This window comes from Vombatus ursinus, unplaced genomic scaffold, assembly GCF_900497805.2.
Source record: "Vombatus ursinus unplaced genomic scaffold, bare-nosed wombat genome assembly UNPS02014171.1, whole genome shotgun sequence".
NCBI classification, from domain to species: domain Eukaryota; kingdom Metazoa; phylum Chordata; class Mammalia; order Diprotodontia; family Vombatidae; genus Vombatus; species Vombatus ursinus.
Window position 1 is genome coordinate 4,727,711 of NW_020953949.1, and position 20,323 is coordinate 4,748,033.

The 20,323-nt window shown below is 40.5% G+C and overlaps 1 protein-coding gene across 5 annotated transcripts in view; it reads left to right on the forward strand.

Moving 5' to 3' along the window:
• The first annotated feature begins 4,637 nt into the window (after positions 1-4,637).
• The window catches only part of NLRC3 (NLR family CARD domain containing 3), a 65,299-nt gene continuing 49,613 nt past the window's right edge, over positions 4,638-20,323 (forward strand). For all 5 annotated transcript variants that reach the window (XR_003568915.1, XR_003568914.1, XM_027859721.1 and 2 more), the window contains exon 1: positions 4,638-5,085. The gene's annotated coding sequence lies outside the window, so the exon portion shown is untranslated. The remainder of the gene's footprint in view (positions 5,086-20,323) is intronic.

Sequence of the window (20,323 nt, forward strand, 5' to 3'; positions counted from 1 at the left end):
ACACATAAAGGCTTTGAGTATGGGAGTGACACTGTTAGACTCTTGCAGCTAGATGGCACAATGGATAGAGCACTTAGGCCTGGAGTCTAGAAAGACCCAAGTCCAACTCTAGCTTCAAACACTAGCTATGTGACCTTGGGCAAGTCATTTAACCTTAGTCTTCCTCATTTTCCTCAGCTATAAAACAGGGATAATATTAACACCTATCTCCCAGGGTTGTTGTGAGGATCAAATGAAATAATATTTATAGAGCTTTTAACACAGTGCCTGGCATATAATAGACACTTAATAAATGCTTGTTCCCTCCTCCTTTCCTTCTTCTTCTCCTTTGCATTGATAAAATTACTGTTACAGAGATATGAAGGATGGATTAGAGAGGAGAGAGACTGGAGGCAGGGAAACCAGTTAGAAAGCTATTAATAGTAGTCCAGGCAAGAGGTGATAAGAGACTGAACTAAGATGGTAGTGGTATTAATTGAAAGAAAGGGATATATGGGAGAGGAATTTTGGATATGGTAGCTATTTAGATGGGTAGGAGAATAGAATGAAAAGTCAAGAATATCATTGAATTTTTCTGTGTATAGGAAAATAGTGGTAGGTACATGGTAGGCACGTAATAGAAGACGTATTGTATCAAAATAACTAGAGGTACTAGAAGGAGGACCATATTTTGGAGGGGGAAAATAACTTAACCTCTCTGGATGAGTTCTCTTATGGACATGTTGAATTTGGGGTATAGACAGGACATTGAAGTACAGCTTGTCCAATTAGCAGTTGTAAGAGTAGTACTCAAAGTTCAAGCTGGAAGTAAAGATCTGGAAGTTATCTGCATTGAGATGATAGAAGCCAAGGTAGTGAATAAGAACACCAAGGAAGAGAGTATAAAGAAAGGAAAAAAGTGACCTTTTGGGAGTTGTGCACTCAAGAGGTAGGAGAATGAAGAGGAACCAGTAAAAGAACCTGAAAAGAGTGGTCAGAGAGTATAGGAGAACCAGGATCTAGCCATGCCAAAGAAGCCTATTGAAGAGAAAGCATCAAGGACAGGAGAGGGGTCAAAGAAAATGAAGACTGTAAAGGGGTCATTGGATTTGGTAATTAGGAAGTCATTTATTGGTAACCTTTGAGAAAGTAGATTCAGTAAAGTTGTAGAGACAAAGTCGGGTTGCAAGGGATTAAGGAGGAGGTAGATGGTGATAAAGTGGAGGTGGTAAAGATAGATTTCTCTTTCTTGAAGTCTAGGAGTGGAGGAGAGTTGAAAGAGACAACTTGGGTGGGGAGATAGCAGAGACAAATGAAGGGTTTGTTTGTTTTTTGGAATATGGCAGAACTGAATATTTTTGTAGGCAGAGAGGAAGGAGTCAGTAGAGAGGAAAAGATGGAAGATGTAGGTGGGAGGGAGAGGCCCATGCAAGATACAAGAGATGCAAGAGGTGAGATCAAGGATAAGTAGAGGGGTTAGGTTTGTTAATGAAATCCACTTCCTCTGGCACTGAAGGGAAGTAGAGAATATTGGAAGACCCAAAGGGTTTTGATAATTCTTAATGTAACAGGGATGATCAACTTTTCCTGATCCACCAGTTATACTGACTATTGCTTCCAATCACTTCCCTACTTCATGATGTTGAATCATTGGCCCATGCCCCTTGGGAGAGAGAAGACTGATTTTTTTTTTTTTTGATCTACCAGAGAAATATGGGTTTACACAGCAATATCAACATCCTCTTATACGCCCTCTCAGAAGATGACATCTTATCACAATAAAAATAAAGAAATACACTAAAAAAATTAACTTGCACTCTGAGTGATGAAGGAATGTATGCAGCAAGACATTTGACAGGGCCAAATACCACATACCAGATATAGGGTACTGTCAATGAGATCCCTTCCTGCAAGCCTCTTCCACCTCAGGCAGGAAGTATTAGGGTTTTATCTTCGAGTAAATGAAGGTTAAACTCATGCTGTCCTGGTTTACTGACCACAATTATGAAGTAGGTAGAAAGCCCCCCACTTGAAAATCATCTTGGGCTTCCTCTGTCCCTCAAAGCCAGTTCAGAGTTGCGGGGTAAAGAGGTAGCTGAGAGACAGAGTTAAGGCAGTTTGCCCAAGGATTTAAGAGGAATCGAGAAATTCCAATGCAGGCAGATTCTCCTCTCTCTCCTGGCCCTAAAATTCTCCCTCCCTGTGGAGGGAAAAGTCAAAGTTCAGCAAAGCATGCAACCATGCCATGAATATGCTTGTGACTGTACACATCGAGGTTTTATCCAGCCATAAAATAAAGTTAGGAAAAGATGGATAAAACTGAATGTCTAGTGATTGTGGGCCTCTCTTCCATCATGGTGACAAGTAGCAGCAAGGTCCTTAGCCCAGAGACTTGTGGTTTCCTGCCTCCTCTGGGCTGCCTGCTTTCATTTGTCTTCATTTGTATGTCACAATAAAGTCTAAAAGATTCTATTTCAAGGCTGAATGTGGATTCAAGTTGTGCTACCAACATGGTATATACCGCGGGATATTCCTTAAAGGTATGAACTAGGTTTTGTACAACTTTATATCCCACATGTTAATTAGCACAGCACCTTGTACATACTATGGTGCTCAGTAGATATTTGTTGAATGAATGAACAAAAAAATAATGAAAGGGTTGAATTATAATGCAATAAGGAAAGGAGTTTACTAGAGCAACAATGTGGCATAGTGAAAAGCACACAGGCCTTGAAGTCAGAAGACTTGGGTTCAAATTCTAGCTCAACTACAAGTCATTCAACCTCCATGTGCCTCAGTTTCCCCATCTGTAAGATAGAAATGAGGAGCAGACCTATGGTTTCATAGTATAAGGAATTCCCAAGTAAGGGAACTCCCTGTCCTAATGCAAGTTGGCACTTTCTCTGCAACTTACAGTATTAGAGAGGTGCCTAAAACACAAAGAACTTAAGTGCTTGCCTAGGGTTACACAGCCAGAGATGGGGTTTGAACCCAGGACCTCTTGACTTTAAGGCAGCTTTCTAGCAACTATGTTTTTCCTCTGTAAAAGCAGAGGTAACATATTTGTCCTTCCTATCCCACAAGATGGTTGTGAGGAGAAGTGCTTTGTTAAACTACAAAATGTTATAGGAATATGGGCTGCTAGCTGTGTGACCTTGGAGAAGTCATTCTCTCTGGGTCTTAGTTCCCCTTTCCACAAAATTGGGGGGGGGTTACACTAGAAGGTCTTTGAAGTTTGAGGTGTCTCCCAACCCTGACATTCTGCGTCCTTGGATTAGAATTATTTGTTCTTTGGAAAAGGAGGCTGGGCAAGATACTTAGCAATTCCCAAACTACTTGTTTCAAATTGAGTGGCAATTATGCTGGAGACTTCCACACTCCCATCCCACATTCACAACAACCTTCCCTCTCAGACTTCACATGGTTGGTTCTGTGTTATGTTTCCTAGTTGTCTTGGGCAAGTCTCTAAACTCCCCTGTTTCTTGGTGTCCCTATAGTTTTCCCTCTAATCTATGATTCCCTCATCTCTACAATTTATAATCTGGATGCCCTTGCCATGTGTATTATAACCCTCTCTGTTGGTATTTTATCTTCTACTAGACTCTGAACTTGAAAGCAGGGACCAAGTCGTATCTAAACTTTGTGTCATTCCCATTGCCCACCAGAGTGCTGGCTAAACAGTGTTTAAGAACTGCTTATTAAATTATACTGTAATTGTATTTGCTGTTGTACTGGGGAGAGGAAGAAGTTATATTGTCTTGCAAGAACAGAAAAGGCTATTAGAACTAGGCTATTAGACACATAAAAAAGTGGTCCCTGCCCACAAGGAACATTCAAAGGTAGTCTTCCAAAAACCTGCAAAGCTGACATTTTCAGAAAAGCTCCTTTGTCCTTCTGGATCTGGCAAATAATATTGTTAACTTCCCAAATGTAGAGGTTCTTAACTTGGGGCCCACAGACACCCTCCCCAAGAAGTCTGTGCATAGATTTCAGGGAGTGCTTGAACTTGAATGGGGAAAAAAATAACTCTTTATTTTCATATGTGGTTTCCTTTACAATTCCATACATTGTGCTTTATGCATTTAAAATATTACTCTAAGTCCAAAGGCTTCACCAAACTGCCAAATGGGTCCCTGAGACAAAAAACATCAAGGACCCCCACCTTGGAGCCTTGCCTGCCAAGAGTGTGAGCTGAGCCCAATTCTAGAATAGCAACTCAACCAGTGTTGAAGACAGAGGAATAACATCATGGGATGAGGAGTTAGGAGCTATTCAGAGTTTGAGACTATCCCAGATCAGCAGCACTCTGGTTTTTACTTTCAACATTTCTATCTCAGTACTTCCACTTGTCCAATATGCATATTAACATTGATGTTTTCTTTGTCTTTTCCCCCTTTTTTTTTCAGGGCAGATAAAGAGGAAAGGCAACAGCTTTTGGATTTTTTTTTCTTTCATTAGGACTGAGAACTTTACCTGATTCCTCCTTGGAACTCTGTTTGAGTTTGTGCAGGGTTTTGACTCTAAGAATAAAGAATGATGTCGGCATCACCATCTGCCCTCTCAACTTATCAGACTGGTGGCTGATCCAGGAAGCTGGTCTGGGGGCAGACTCAGCTCAATTATTTGTCTTTGAGGCTGTTGGCTTTTGAAATCTTACAGGAAGGTAGTCATAGCCCCAACACAGGAAGAGATGAAGAGTTCAAGATGAGAATGGTATACAGGGGATGCAGCAGGGACTAGAACAGAAGATCCACTGGCGTCTTTCTCCCTCAGCTCAAACCCTTGCATGATTGTGATGAAGGAAGATCTTTTGGGCCTTTTGGCATAGGGGACTTATGGGCTTCTGGTAAGACACTGAAGATGCTTGGCAGTCACCATTGAAGCTGGGATAGTGTCTTTCTAGAGTCAAAGCATCCCTGTTTATCCATCTGCCTTCTAGGTCAGATGTGAGGATGTGAAGGAACTTAAAGTATCAGACTGAACTGTGACATTTCTTCTTTCTTTGCTCTTAAGTCTGGGCTCCAGGAGGGGCTTAAGAATGGAGACCTTCCTGTCTCTTTCAGCTTGAGTGAGGTATCTTCGTAAGAAAGCTCTGAGGTCTCAGAGGTAAGTTGATGGCCAATTTATCATTTCTAGGGTTAGAAAATGCTAGAAGGAAGAAATCTGGGAACTTGTTGATAGGAAGGGAGGGGGAGGAGTGACTCAGGGTCTTAGCCCTGTGCCTGAAATGGTCCAAGTTGCTGAGGCTGCCAGCAGAGGACAACGATGGCATTATAACAGCATTTCTGGAAGATGACAGAATCAGAGTGTTAGAGCTCTAAAGACCTGAGCATACAGAATGTCTGAGCTGGAACAGAGCTTAGAATGGAACACAGAATGTTAAAAGTACAAAAGAATCTTGGAGAGCACCTAATAATAGCCATAACTAACATTTACAGTGTGCTTTAAGACACAGTGTAGCATAGTGTATAGGGAACTAATGAAATTCATGACGTAAATTTCTTGGTGATTATCTATAGTAAGATAAGCGTACAAGCAGCAGTTTTATCTAAGTAGATGGAGAGCCAGACTCAGAGAGCCAGAGAGACCTGGGTTCGAGCCCTTCCTCTGATGCATACTTGCTGTGTCACCCAGGGCAAGTCATTTAACCTCTCAATGTTCTAGATAACTCTCTGGCTATCATTTCCAGAGAATGTGCTGACTTTTGCATTAATAGAGAATTTCCTCCCTGGGAGTTCTCTACACCAATGAAAGTCACATAGACAATCAAATCTATCTGTCTATATTGAGATACATGCATGCATGCATACATGCATACATACATATGTGACTGTGTATATGTGTATATATATATATATACATATAAATTTAACTGGATACATGTAACTATACACACACACACATATATATATTTGCCTTGATATAGATAGATAGATATAAATATAAGCACATATATATATATACATATACATATGTATATATGTATGCGTGTATGTATCACTTTATTTTGCAAAGTGCTTTACCGATCAATAGTATCTCCTTTGAACCTCACAACAACCCTATGAGGTGAATACTACAAGTATTATCTAACTCAAGCTCTTCATTTTCAAAAAGAGAAAATTGGTAGTGAGAGAAGTAATGTGACTTCAAGGTCAAGTAACAAGTCGGTGGCAGAGCTGGACCTAGAGCCCAGGTCCCCAGGCTTCCAGTCTTCTGCTGTGATGCTCGTGGGATAAACAACCATCCTTCCAGGAGAACCAAACTCCCTCCAGCTGTTCTTGGCATGGGAGGAGACTGAAAATGAGACCACCATGTTCCATCCATACAGAGCCTTACAACTTAAAAAAAAAATGCTGTCGTATACATTATCTTATTTCATCCTTACAGCAGCTATGCGAGGAAGAGAGGGCAGATATTTTTGCTTTATATAAAGAACATAAATAAAAAAATACTCTGTTTTATTTATAGATGAGGAAACAGGCATTCACAATATCTTTTAGAAAACAGAATGAGCAGCCTTGTACCTTTGCTTCTCTCTCCCATGACTACTTAAGGCTGAAGGCCTGGTCAGTGAGGAGTTGGGCCTGCAAATCAATGAATATTGTTTGAACACAGATTGTTTAGGCTGGTACTAGGCTATTAGACATGTAGAAAAGTGGTTCCTGACCACAAGGAGTATATAGTCCGGGCAGATAATAATGCATACAGATCAATACTATTATTTAAAAAGTGCTTTAAGGGAGAGGAGTAGGATAAGGATTACCCTCAGTTTAGAGAATGGAAAGGGATTAATTAGAAAAGGCTTCCTGGAGGAGTGGTAGTGAACTGTGATTTAAAGAAACAAGAGGATGGAGCTTGCCATGTGAACTCTAACCTTCACTACAGGGACTTCCTGACAATGAGGTGACATGCATGATCTGGTTTGTAGCCCCTGGGGCTCTGATCAGGTCAGGTGCATTTGGGTGGATGTATACTAGGTTGTACCACACAGCTCCCCACAGTTTGTCTTCACTGGTCCTGTGTGAGCTGAGAACAAAAAGACATAACTACAGAGGGGATGTGGCTGATTTGTGCCCAGTAGCCTCTTGGAAGCATAGGACCATGGATTTTGAGGTCAAATGGACCCTAGAGGTCTTCTGGTCCAGCACTTTCATTTTAGAGATGAGCCAACTGAGGCCCAGAGAGGTTGTGACCTTACCAAGGTCAAACAGGTAGTAAATGAGAAAATCAGGATTTGAACCCAGATCTTTTGACTCCAGATCTAGCGCTCCACTATGTCATACTACCCACACTCCTGAGTACACCTGCCTGCATTCCACCTTCCACCATATCTAGGAAGGTTCTGAGACCCTGAAGCGTATCCACTACTCTGAACCTGTCCTTGTGACCAGAGGAACCCAAAGGAGCCTGTACTCGAGGAGACTTATGCTAAGTGTAGACCAACAAGGTTCTCATTTCCTCCCTGATTCATGTGTACTCTGGTTCCCCATCGTGAGTCCTTTGGGAGGGTTATGCTCTCCATCAGCCAGGAGCCATTTATCCAGGCCTTTGCTTTGTGTAAGGTGAACCAGCGCTCCTGAATGAATCAGGGAGACTGGTTTTCAGTTTCCTTAGGACCAGGATGGGTCAGCTTTTCCAGAGCAGGGCAGGCAAAGGCAGTTTCTAATGCCCTCAGGTCCCTGTTTTTAGTCCTGGAAAAGACCTTACAAAATCATTTCATCTAACCTCATTTTATGGGAGAGGAAACATAGGCCCTAGAGGTAAAGTCATTTGCCCAAGGTAACACAGCTACTTGTTGGCAGAATCAGCACCAGCACTCAGATTTCCCAACCTCCAATCCAGGGTCCTTTCCATTACACTACGCTCCTCACTCCCTTCCCCTAAAAGAACACAAATGTAACCTCTTCCTACAGGCCACTGGGCAAATGGTCTCTGCCCTCTGGGGTAGTTTATGCTGCATCTTGAACTAACATTTTAATTTCTAAGGTCTTTGGGCCAAATACCTAAAATGGGAAGTTGGTTAGACATGGAGTTAGATTAGGAAGGGATTCGGTTGCTTCAGTGTCCAGAGGGAAATGTGTCATCCCTGGAGAACTAAATGATACTCAGGAATTGGAGTCCCAGTTAGGAGATTTAGCTTTCAATTGAAGAATTGACCATTATTAAGACCCCGATCTCATATAGTCAGTCCACCTATTGCCTCCCCCATTAGACTGTGAGCTCCTTGAGAGAAAGTACTGTCTTTTGTCTTTCTTTGTATCACCAGTGCTTAGCACAGTATCTACCTTCATAATTACCTAGTGCATCTTAATGACTTTCACCTTCTCTGTAAAAGGGGACTCAAAGCATTGGAGTGGGATTTGCCTTCTGGACTTGGATCCCACAAAATGACAGGTTATTCTAGCTGAAAGGGACCTTCAAGACCATCTAGTCCAATATTCCGACAGAAAAAGAAACTGAGGCTCAGAAACATTAAATGACTTGCCCAAGGTCATATAGTTCATAAGTATTAGAGGCAGGACTAAAATTTCAGTCTTCTGATTTCGTGTTCAGTTCTTTTTCCACTACACTTTACTGCTTAAAAGCTATTTCTGGTTCTTACCTAGCATGACAGTAATAAGGATTAAGAGCAGTGAACTTGGAACCATCTGGAAATGGAATAGGCTAATTTGATAGGTAGTGAGTTCCCCATCAATAGAGGAGCTTGAACAAAGGCTACATGATCACTTGTTGAGAATAATTTAGGGGAGATTCCTGCATTGAATGAGACTAGTTGGACTAGATGACCTTTGGGTTCCCCAGCTCTCAAATCCTGTGATTTTTCTATTTCGGGTCTTTGGCAAAGTCCAGGAGAAGAGGGGTTAGACAGAGAATGTCACTGTTTTGGATTGGTATTTGAGAGTGGGGCTTAAAAGTGCAGATGCAGTTTTGGGAGCCTGAACTAAGAAGGGGAAGATTGGCGCAATTACTGTTTCAGAAGTACAAGCCATGCTGGTAGATGAGTCAGCTTGTCTACACCCGGTCTGGAATGCAATTTTCTAGGGCAAGGCCGGTTAAAACGCACAGCATCCATCCAGAATGATGAAGATGTCATGGTGCTACAAAGGGGTCCACAACCACAGGGCTTAGGGTGAATGAGCCCCTGAAGGTTCCTAGGCTTAGGTCTGCACAGAGACCTGGTCCTTCTTCATGAGTGATAGATGGAAGAGTGGAAAGAGCACTGAACTGGGAACAAGGACACTGGGTTCAAATCATGGCTCCGCTATTTGCTAGCCATTTATCCTGGGGCAAATCAGTTTTGTTACCTGCAAAATGGGAACAATAATATCCTTTAGTACCTACATCACAAAGTTATTGTAATGATCAAATGAGATCATGTATAAAAAGTGTTTTTGCAACCATGACATCACTATGAGAATATCTGTTATTATTATTGTGGTAGTAGTAGTAGTAGTAGTAGTAGTAGTAGTAAAGTGGGAAATATAATATTTGCCCTATGTGCTTTATAGCAGTGTTGTGAGAAAAGCACTTTGTCAAGAATCATAGGTGGAGCTAGGTGGTGCAGTGGATAGAGCACCGGCCCTGGAGTCAGGAGGACCTGAATTCAAATCCAACCTCAGACACTTACTAGCTGTGTGACCCTGGGCAAGTCACTTAACTCCATTGTCTAGCAAAAACAAAAACAAAACAAACAAACCAAAAAAAGAATCATAGACATGTATGCTATTATTATAATGATGTTAGTACTCCCATTGGAACACTGGGGAAATTCCTTCCACCAGAGAAGAATCTCTCAAGGCCTCTGGCTCTAGAAGAAAATTCTGGGTCCCAGGTGGAGGAACATAAGTTTGAGGCAAGGGTAGCTTCCCTGGTAGGGACTCAGGCCTGGTGCTGAGGACATGGGACACAATAGCCAGAGTGAACCTCAGTTTGGTGAGTGCTCCCCCTTGGCTGATCTTTTCTGTGGAATGTGGTGATACAGATATCAGTAATTCAGTGGATGGAATAGGAGAGAATGGGTAGCTAGACTAAGAATGTGGTTGGAACCATCCCAGCTCTCTGTCTCCAGTGAGGGCCACTAGCCTGGGAAAGAGTACATAACTCTCATAGACGAAGAATCCCCAGAGGGGCTTGATCTGTTTCATAGGCCAGTGATATCCCAAGAGAGCTGAGAAAGTCCCTAGCACATTCTTGGGCCTGCCTCTCATTCTCTTCCCTCCTCCTCTCTCTGCCTTCCACTCCATCCGCTGCTCCCACAACCATGAATCCCTTTTCCTGAGTACCTTCTCTTCCTCATTCACAGTTATCTCCTTCTTCTGCCCATCCTTCCTGCCTCTTTTGACTCTCTTTTCTCCTGCCCCCATTCCCAGCTTCTGGGTTAGATTCAAGTTAACCAGATAGATGTCTGACAAAAGAGCACATGCCCTCCGCCCTACTGCCATTTTAAAAAAGCTCAGTGGTGTCTGACTTGTTCTTTGGCAATTAAATTAAGTTTCATTTAGTTTAATGGTGGGATTTCAATTTTTGTTTGGCTTCTGATAGAAAAAGAATTCAAAAGGAATTTTCGCACAGAAGCAAACACTACAAATTTTACATTTGTTAGAGCTGAAAGAGGACTTAGAAACCACCTATCTAACCCTCTCATTTTATAGAGCAAAAAAACAGAATCCCAGGGTGAATTTCAGAGAGTAGAACCCAGGTCTCCTGACTTCAGTGCAACTCTCTTTCATTTAGTTTCCTGAAATATGGCTTTCAGGTACCCTTCCCAAGTATCAACCCTTGGTCTCATAATGCAAGATGAGTGTGTTTAGGCATTTTCAGTCATGTCTGATTCCTCATGACCCCATTTGGAATTTTCTTGGCAAAGATACTGAAGTGGTTTGCCATTTCTTTCTCCAGTTAATTTTACAAGTGAGGAAATTGAGGCAAACAGAGTTAAGTGATTTGCCCAAGGTAAAATTATACATGTGAAATCATGCAAAACATTTCCATATTAGTCATATCACAAAACAACGCAAAAGAAAGTGAGAAGATCATACTTCAGTTTGCACTCAGAGTTCATTAGTTCTGTCTCTGGAGGTGGATAGTATTTTTTCATCGTGAGTCCTTTGGAATTGTCTTAAATCATTGGATTGATCAGAGTAGCTAAGTCTTTTCACAGGTGATCATTGTTACAACCTAAACTGCTTTCCAGAATGGTTGGACTAGTTCATAGCTCCACTAACAGTACAACAGTGTACCTATTTCCCCACATCCCCTCCAGCATTTGTCATTTTCCTTTCTGGTCTACTTAGCCAATATGATGGATGTGAGATAGTACCTCAGAGTTCTATTAATTTTTGTTTCTCTAATTACTAGTGATTTAGAGACTTTTTTCCAATGGCCAGTGATAGATTGAACTTCTGACTGAAAACTTCCTATTCATATACAAAGGATGATTCTCTATGGTCGCTAAGTCCTTACAAGACTTCAGAGGAAGACCCGAAGCAGTATTACATTAACTTGAGGCTTAAAACATTCTCTCTTGGACTTACGAAATCTGATAGGGATCGAATATGGTAAAAACTGATAGAATGTTGAGGGAGATCATGCCCGCTGATTTAAAATCAGACCATTCAGGGCACTTTTGTGTTTAAGTTGGCAGAGCATCAGTCATGGCAATGATTTAATAAAAAGTGTAGAGAAAGAAATCAGCTTGTGATTTAAGCCTGAAGAACTGGCTTACTATGTCTTGTGCTAATGACTGGATCTACGAATAAGAATTTTTAAAGTAGCAACTTCTAGCAACATGGCGTGAATATGAGTGTGTTTATATATGTATATATGTAGAATACAACTTTTTATTCCAGGGGTTTAGAAGCAATGAAAGACATATTTCTTTTTCTAAAATAACAGAGTTCTGAGCTTCACTGGGTTAAGCCAATCTGGTATCTACACTAAGGCCAGTACCAATATGGTGAGTGGGGGTGAGGAGGCAAAAAAGGGCACACAAAGGAGGAGTCTGGGCATGATAAAAAGACAATCTCAAATTAAATTAACTAAAACAAAATAAAATAACACTTTTCCATAAACCTTCAGAAATCAGGGACCAAAAAAAAATGACTAGAGAAGATGCCGAACAATTTCATTATCTCCAATCTGAGCTATTCATACAAGTTGTCAGTGCCAAAAATTGGAAAATGAAAACAGGGTCACAGGGTTATAGATCAAGAGCCAAAGGAGCCTGAAAAGTCATCTAGTCCACTACTGTACAGATGAGGAAAATAAATTCCCGAGAGGCTGTGACTTGCCCAAGGTCACACAGAAAACTGGAATTCAAACACAGGTCCTCTGATTCCAAATACAGTGTTCTTTCCCACTGAACCACACCACTTCTAGGCAAAGGAATTGACCTTGGTTATACCAATTCCCTACAAAACTTCACTTTACATTGGGATATCATGTGATGCTGTGGAAAGCATCCTATTTTGATTTTGATTCATAGGTTTAACTTCCAGCTCAGCCACTTGCTATCTGAGTGACCTTGGGCAAGTCATTTAAATTCTCAGAAAGAGCCCAGAAATTGCCTCAGCCGGAGAACACTTGCTCTTCCCAACCAGAGGCATAGCAGCCAAAGGCAGTTTATAATACAAATTCATTTGTAAAACGTTTTGAAGTAGTATGACAGAAGATTATAAATGAATTTTTAAACCATGAAAAGTAATGGAAGCAAAAACAGAAAACTTGGCATGAGACCTAAATTGAGTTCCATTGTCCCTAAGCTGGGTGAAACTGGCAAAAGGTCAACAAATAAATGTAAAATGGGATAGATCTCTTCATGTTTCTGAAACAATCTATATTCATCATCAGTGACAAAGGAATCACCTTTTGGACCCATGTGTCAGTCCCTAATTCGTTATGTGAAAATTTAGAAATGGTAGCGGGCAAGACGGGATAACAGTCAACAATCAGTTATTATCCTACATCACAGTCCTCTTCAAGAACGAAGGCCAAACAACAAACAAGCCCTTCCTGTGTGCCAGTCCCCATGCTAAGTAGGAGAGATACAAAGAAAAGCAAAAACACCATCCCTGCCCTCAGGGAGTTTACATTCTAGAGAGAGAATAATATGCAAACAACTATATACAGGTAGCTACATAGTGCCGTGGATAGTGCTGAAGTCAAGAAGACCTGTGTTCGTATCCAGCCTCAGACACTTAATAGCTGTGTGACTGCTGGACAAGGGGTTAATCTCTGCCTGCCTCAGTTTCCTCATCTGTAAAATGGAGAGAATAATAACACCTACCTCCCAGGGTTGTTATAAGGATCAAATGAGATAATAATTGTAAAGCCCTTAGCACCATGCCTGGCACATAGTAAGCACTATATAAATGTTAATTATCATTATTATTATTATTATCATCATCATCATCAACATCATCAACTACCTCCCAGGGTTGTTGTGAGAATCAATAATTGCAAAGCGCTTAGCACAGTGCCTGGCACATAGTAGGTGCTATACAAATGTTAGCTATTATAATTACATCTCGCAGGTGCTTAAATGCTTATTAAATTGAATTTGAACTTGCTTAGAAATCTATTTCAAAACTTTTCAACAAGTGCAGTGGAAATACTGCATTAAGATGATCTCCAAGTTTTTGAAGGTCTGTTGCATGTCTCTGATCTCTTCTTCTGTAAACTATAATTCCCCAGCTCTTTCGCCTTATCCTCGTATTGTGTAAACTCAAGGCCTTTCATCATCCTGTCTTCCTTTGAATATTCTCTAGTTTATCAATGTCCTTCTTAAATTATGGAGCCTAGAACTGAGCACAAGGCAGACCAGGTCAGGAAACAGAAGCACAACCACGTCCTTGTTTCTGGAAGCTGGGCTTCTCTTTATTTTCGGTTCAAGATCATGTTAGTTTTTTGTTGGTTTTTTTTTTTTGGCCGCCATACGACACTGTTGACTCATAAACTTGCAGTTTTACTAAACTCCCCAAATTCTTCTCAGACAAACTGCTATCTAACTATGTCTCCTGATCTCATGTACTTGTGGCAACAGTTTTTTTTAACCCAAGTATAAGACTGCATTTTCTGCTGCTGAATTTAGTCGTATTAGATTCAGCCCACATTTTCTAGATTATCAAGATCTTTTTGGGTCCTGATTCTGTCATTCACCATGTTAGCCAACCCTCTCAAACTGGTGTCATTTGCAATTTTGATAAGCAGACTAGCTAGGCATTTATGAAAGCCATTGATAAAAATGTTGAGTGGGTAGCGGAGGGAATAAGTATTTCTATAGTGCCTACTATGTACCAGGCACTGTGCTAAATGCTTCAAAATTATTACCTCATTTGATCCTCACAAGAATCCAGTGAGATAGGCACTGTTATTATTCTCATTTTACAGTTGAAGAAACTGAGGCTAATAGAGTTTTGCCCAAGGTCACACGGCTAGTAAGTGTCTGAGGTTAGATCTGAACTTCGGTCTCTCTGATTCCAGGCCCAGCACTCCACCCATTGGGCCACCAGCTGCCTCTATAATAGAACCAAGCACAGATTCCTGGGGCATTACAAGCTAGACTTTATTCCAAGTTGACGCAAAATCATTAATGACTAATCTTTGAATCCAGTCTTTTGGTGATCTCTGAATCCATGTAATGGTATTTTATTATCTAACCTTTTTCTCTCTATCTTTTCCATAAGAATAACATGAAATATTTACTTTTACTCTATTTACTTTGGTAGTTCAGTGGATAGAGTGCTGGGCCTGGAATAACAAAGACTTGAGTTCAAATGCAGCCTCAGACACTTACTAGCTATGTGAGATACTTAACTTCTGTCTGCCTCAGTTTTCCTCATCTGTAAAATGGAGAAAATAATAGTACCTACCTCCCAGGGTTTTTTTTTAATTTTTATTAATTTATTTTGATTTATCAATAATCACTTCCATATACTTTTGAGTTTAAAATTTTTCTCCCCCTTCCACCCCACCACACTCCCTAAGACGGCACACAATCTGATATAGGCTATACATTTACATTCATATTAAACATATTTTCACATTAGTGTTGTTGTAAGTAGAAATTAAAACCAATAGGAGGAACCATCAGAAAGAGGAAACAAAACTCAACAGAAGAGAAAAAAAAATAACAATTCGGCTTCCATAGTTCTTTGTTTGAGTGTGGATTGCATTTTCCCTCACAAGGCCTCTGGAGATGTCTTAGATCCTTGTATTGCCAGGAAGGGTTAAGTTTATCAATATTAGTCATCACACAACGTGGCTGTTATTGTGTACAACATTCTCTTGGTTCTGCTCACTTCACTCAGCATCAGACCATACAAGTCTTTCCAGGTTTTTCTGAAGACTGCCTGTTCATCATTTCTTACAGCACAATAATATTCCATCACATTCATATACCACAACTTCCTCAGCCATTCCCCAATTGATGGGCATCCTCTCAATTTCCAATTTTTTGCCACCACAAAAAGAGCTACTATGAATATTTTTGTACACGTAGGTCCTTTTTCCATTTGTGTGATCTCTTTGGGATATAGCCCTAGAAGTGCTATTGCTGGGTCAAAGGGTATGCCCATTTTTATAGCCCTTTGGGCATAGTTCCAAATTGCTCTCCAAAATGGTTGGATCATTTCACAACTCCACCAACAATGCATTAGTGTTCCAATTTTACCACATCCTCTCCAACATTTATCATTTTCCTGTTTTGTCATGTTGGCCATTCTGATAGGTGTGATGTGGTACCTCAGAGTTGTTTTGATTTGCATTTCTCTAATCAATAGTGATTTAAAGCATTTTTTCATATGACTATAGATGGCTTTAATTTCTTCATCTGAGAACTGTCTGTTCATATCCTTTGACCACTTATCAATTGGGGAATGACTTGTATTCTTATAAATTTGACTTAATTCTCTATATATTTTAGAAATGAGACCCTTATCAGAGAGACTGGTTGTAAAAATTCTTTCCCAATTTTCTACCTTCCTTCTAATCTTAGTTGCATTGGCTTTCTTTGTGCAAAAACTTTTCAATTTAATGTAATCAAAATTATCTATTTTGCTTTTCATAATGTTCTCTATCTCCTGTTTGGTCATGAATTCTTCTGTTCTCCATAGATCTGACAGGTGAACTGTTCCTTGCTCTCCCAGTTTGCTTATAGTATCAGCCTTTATATCCAAATCATGAGCCCATTTTGACTTTATTTGGTATGTGGTGTGAGATTTTGGTCTATGCCTAGTTTCTGCCATACTCTTTTCCAGTTTTCCCAGCTGTTTTTTTCAAAGAGTGGGTTCTTATCCCAGAAGCTGAGGTCTTTGGGTTTATCAAATAACACATTACTATAGTCATTGACTACTGTGTCTTGCACACTTAACCTACTCCACTGATCCACCGCTCTGTTTCTTAGCCAGTACCAAGCAGTTTTGATGATTGCTTCTCTATAATGCAATTTAAGATCTGGAATGGCTAGGCCACCTTCCCCTGCATTTCTTTTCATTAGTTCTCTCGATATTCCTCCCAGGGTTTTTGAGAGGACCAAATGAGATAATATTTATAAAGTACTTAGCACACTGTCTACCACATACTAGGGATTTAATAAATGTTTATTTCCTGTTTGTTTCCTTCTTTTTCCTACTTTCTAACAAAGAGCAACCAAAAGTGGAGAGAACTACGTGGGGACACAGTATGTTCACTCTCTTGTTGGAGGTCTTCAAGCAGAGATTAATTGTCAAGTGTGTCGTGGGTATTCCTTTTTTTTTTTTTTTTGGTGACACAATTGGGGTTAAGTGACTTGCCCAGGGTCACACAGCTAGTGAGTGTCTGAGGTTGGATTTGAACTCAGGTCCTCCTTACTCCAGGGCTGGTGCTCTATCCACTGTGTCATCTAGCTGCCCCTGTTGTGAGTATTCTTTATCAGGTAAGGATTGGATTAGATGGATCTGAAGTCCTTTCCAACAATGAGATTCTCTTTCCTGCCCCTGCCCCTTATCTGTAACCATCAAGATGTAGCTGAGCTTGTTTTAAGGGTAGAGGAGGAGTTAACCCCAAATTTCCTGGTATAAGTTGTCAAGGGGAAATTGACTGAAGACTGGGGGGATGTGTAGGGATGGAGACAACCCTGAGCTGAACCTCCCTGCACACAGGTGCAACTCGAGAGCTGCCTGGTTGAGGTTTTCAGTTCCTGTTGAGTCAGTCTCCCCCCAGGTCTACAGTGTGGTCAGTCTTGGGGCTGGGCTGAGAAAAGAGCAGCAGCTGCTGTAGGGGAGCACAGGGAGGAAATTAATACAAGCAAGGGGACTGAGTGTGGGTTAGCAGGCATGAGAACAAACAGAAATTACCTGGTAATATGGAAATCAAAGGATCAGAGTCAAAGAATAGGAAGGGATCTCAGAGGCCCAACTCTCTTATTTTACAGATGAAGAAACTGAGGCCCAGAGAGCAATTTGAACTTAGATCTTCTAACTCCAAATCCAGAACTTTCCCTACTGTACTGTGAAGAGCAGTGCAGGGGGATCCAGGAAACCTTGCATATTTAATAGTCATCCAAACTATTTCTATTTGACTCAATGACCTTAAGTTATTCAACCCTGTTGGGTTAAGGAGTCTTCAGTTCCTTTCTCTGCAAAGTGAGGAATTATAAAATCCTTCTGAACCTAAAGGTTTAAAGCTGGGAGGGACTTTAGATGTCATCTAGTCAATCGATCAATAAACATGTGTTAAGGACCTACTATATGCCAGGCATAGGCAGCTCGGTGTTGCAATAGATAGAGTTCTGGCCCTGGAGTCAGGAAGACTTGAGTTCAGATTCGACCTTAGATGCTTACTAACTGTGTGACCCTGGGCAAGTCACTTAACTCTGTTTGCCTCAGTTCCTCATCTGTCAAATGAGCTGGAGAAGGAAATGGCAAACCACTCCAGTATCTCTGCCAAGAAAACCCCAAGTAGGGTCACAGAGTCAGACACGATTGAAATGACTCAATAACATATGCCAGGCATTGTGCTGAGCCCTGGGGAATACAAAAAGTGGCAAAAAAAGTCATTGCCCTCAAGGAGTTTACAATCTAATGAGGAAGAATACTTTCATTTTGCATCTGAGGAAAATGAAGCCGGGATAGATTCACCAAGGGAGTATCGGAGCCAGGATTCAAATCCCGTCCTCTGAATACAAATCCATCACTTTTTCAGTCTATCTCAGGTGGTTGAGCTAGATTGGAAGTCTTCAGTTTTTTCAGTTTATGAGGTAAAATTTTTCCCTCTCCTCTCCCGACCTCCAATTCAATTCCATTAAGCAAACATTTATTGACTTACTGCCCAAAAAACATTGTGCTTTGTGCCAGGGTTACAAAGGCAAAAAAGAAACATGATCCCTACCCTTAGGGTCTTACCTTTGTCATAGGTGTACTTTTGTACATGAAAGTAGTTCTACTATTGGTATCCTTTGAGAAAAAAAGAAAAACAACTAATGATCAAAATTTATTATGAAACCAATAATACTTCTTTGATTGTTGTTGGGTTTTTTTGTTTATGCGGCAATTAGGGTTAAGTGACTTGTCCAGAGTCACACAGCTAGTAAGTGTCAAGTGTCTGAGACCAGATTTAAACTCAAGTCTGACTCCAGGGTCAGTATTTTATCCACTATGCCACCCAGTTGTCCCACCAATAGTACTTCTTAATGGAGTTTCCTAATTAATGGCATCTGCATAATTTTGAAAATAACTCCCAGGTATGTGAGACATATTATTTGGTCTATAGCAGTTAATACTTACTTGCTTGTTTTTTTCTCCTGATCAATACTACATATTTTGTTAGAACTAAAGAACAAAATAACAATGGTTGGTGTACATGTGATTCCTTTCTTTATTAAAATATTTTTGTTTTTTCACTAAATATTTCCCAATTATGTAAAAAAATTTTTAACAATAATTTTTAAAAATTTTGAGTTCCAAATTCTCTCCCTCCCTCTTACTCCTCCTCCCTTCTTGAGAAGGCAAGCAATTTGATTTTGATTATATATGTGAGGGTCATGTAAAACATTTCCATGTTAGCCATGTTACAAAAGATAACACAAACAAAATAAAACAATAAAAACAAAGAAATTTTTTAAAAGTATACTTCAATTTGCATTCCAAGTTCATCATTTCTCTCTCTAGAGGTGGATAGCATTTTTCATCATGAGTCCTTTGGAATTGTCTTGATCAGAGTAGCTAAGTCTTTCACAGTTGATCTGTGGATCCCTTTCAGTAACTTTGCACCCTACCCCATCAAGACCGACTCAAGAGTTCTAGTCTAGGTCTCTTTTCCTCTCCACTATGTTTTGTGGGCTCTTTGACCAGTCTTACTTTTCATAAATCATTCAATCTGGGGAGACTGGAGCATGTTGTAGTACTAAGACCACTGAACAAGGCTCTGACTCTCTCAAGTTCTGTGACCATGAACAAGTCAATTTTCCCATCTATAAAATGAGAGGGTGGGTGGTTGGATTAGATGATATCTGAGGTTCTTTCCAAGTTTAATCTATGACAATGATTAAAGCCTTGGCACTTGAAAAAGAGGCTTCAGAACAGGTCTTTCCTTCCCCTATCTTCTCATTAAACCCCTTCCTCCTGAAAAAGCAGTTCAATGGACCAGCACGGGTTGAACCTTTCCACAGAACTTGCACATTTGCAGAAATACCTTTGATGATAGCTTACTCCATCGAATCAAGTAGAGTTTAGTAATGTTGGAGCAGAGGATATTGGTGGTCTAATTAAGGAATATTTCCTAACAGTTTTCCACTCACCTTTATCCCCTTTTTCCTGGGTGGTTTCCTCCTCTTTTGTGTGCTCATTTTGGACATGGTATAGTTACCTGCTTTTTCAGAGAGTTGTATGAGTTCATAGCCCACATTGGCTTTATAAGCCTCAATCTCCTACTGGCATGACAATAGCCAGGTGTCCTGGTAAGCTGAAGTTTTTTTTTTAAGGCAATTGGGGTAAAGTGACTTGCCCAGGGTCACATAGCTAGTAAGTGTCAAGTGTTTGGTCTGGGGCAGATTTGAACTCATGTCCTTCTGACTTCAGGGCTGGTATTCTATTCACTGTGCCACTTAGCTGCCCCATAAGCTGGTGTTTGGGAGAGCAGGCAAGGTGATAACCCCACCTTTCCTCTTAAATAAATCACAGCCTCTGCCATGTGGAAGTCCCTTCATTTTCAAAGAAGTTCCCCAAAGTTTCCCCAAACCAGTCAACCAATCAATAAGCATTTATTAAATATTCCCTATGTGCCAGGCACTGCCCTAAGCATTAGGCATACAAAGAAAGGCAAGAACATGCCTTCGAGGAGCATTTTAGTCTTATTTAATGGGGGAGAT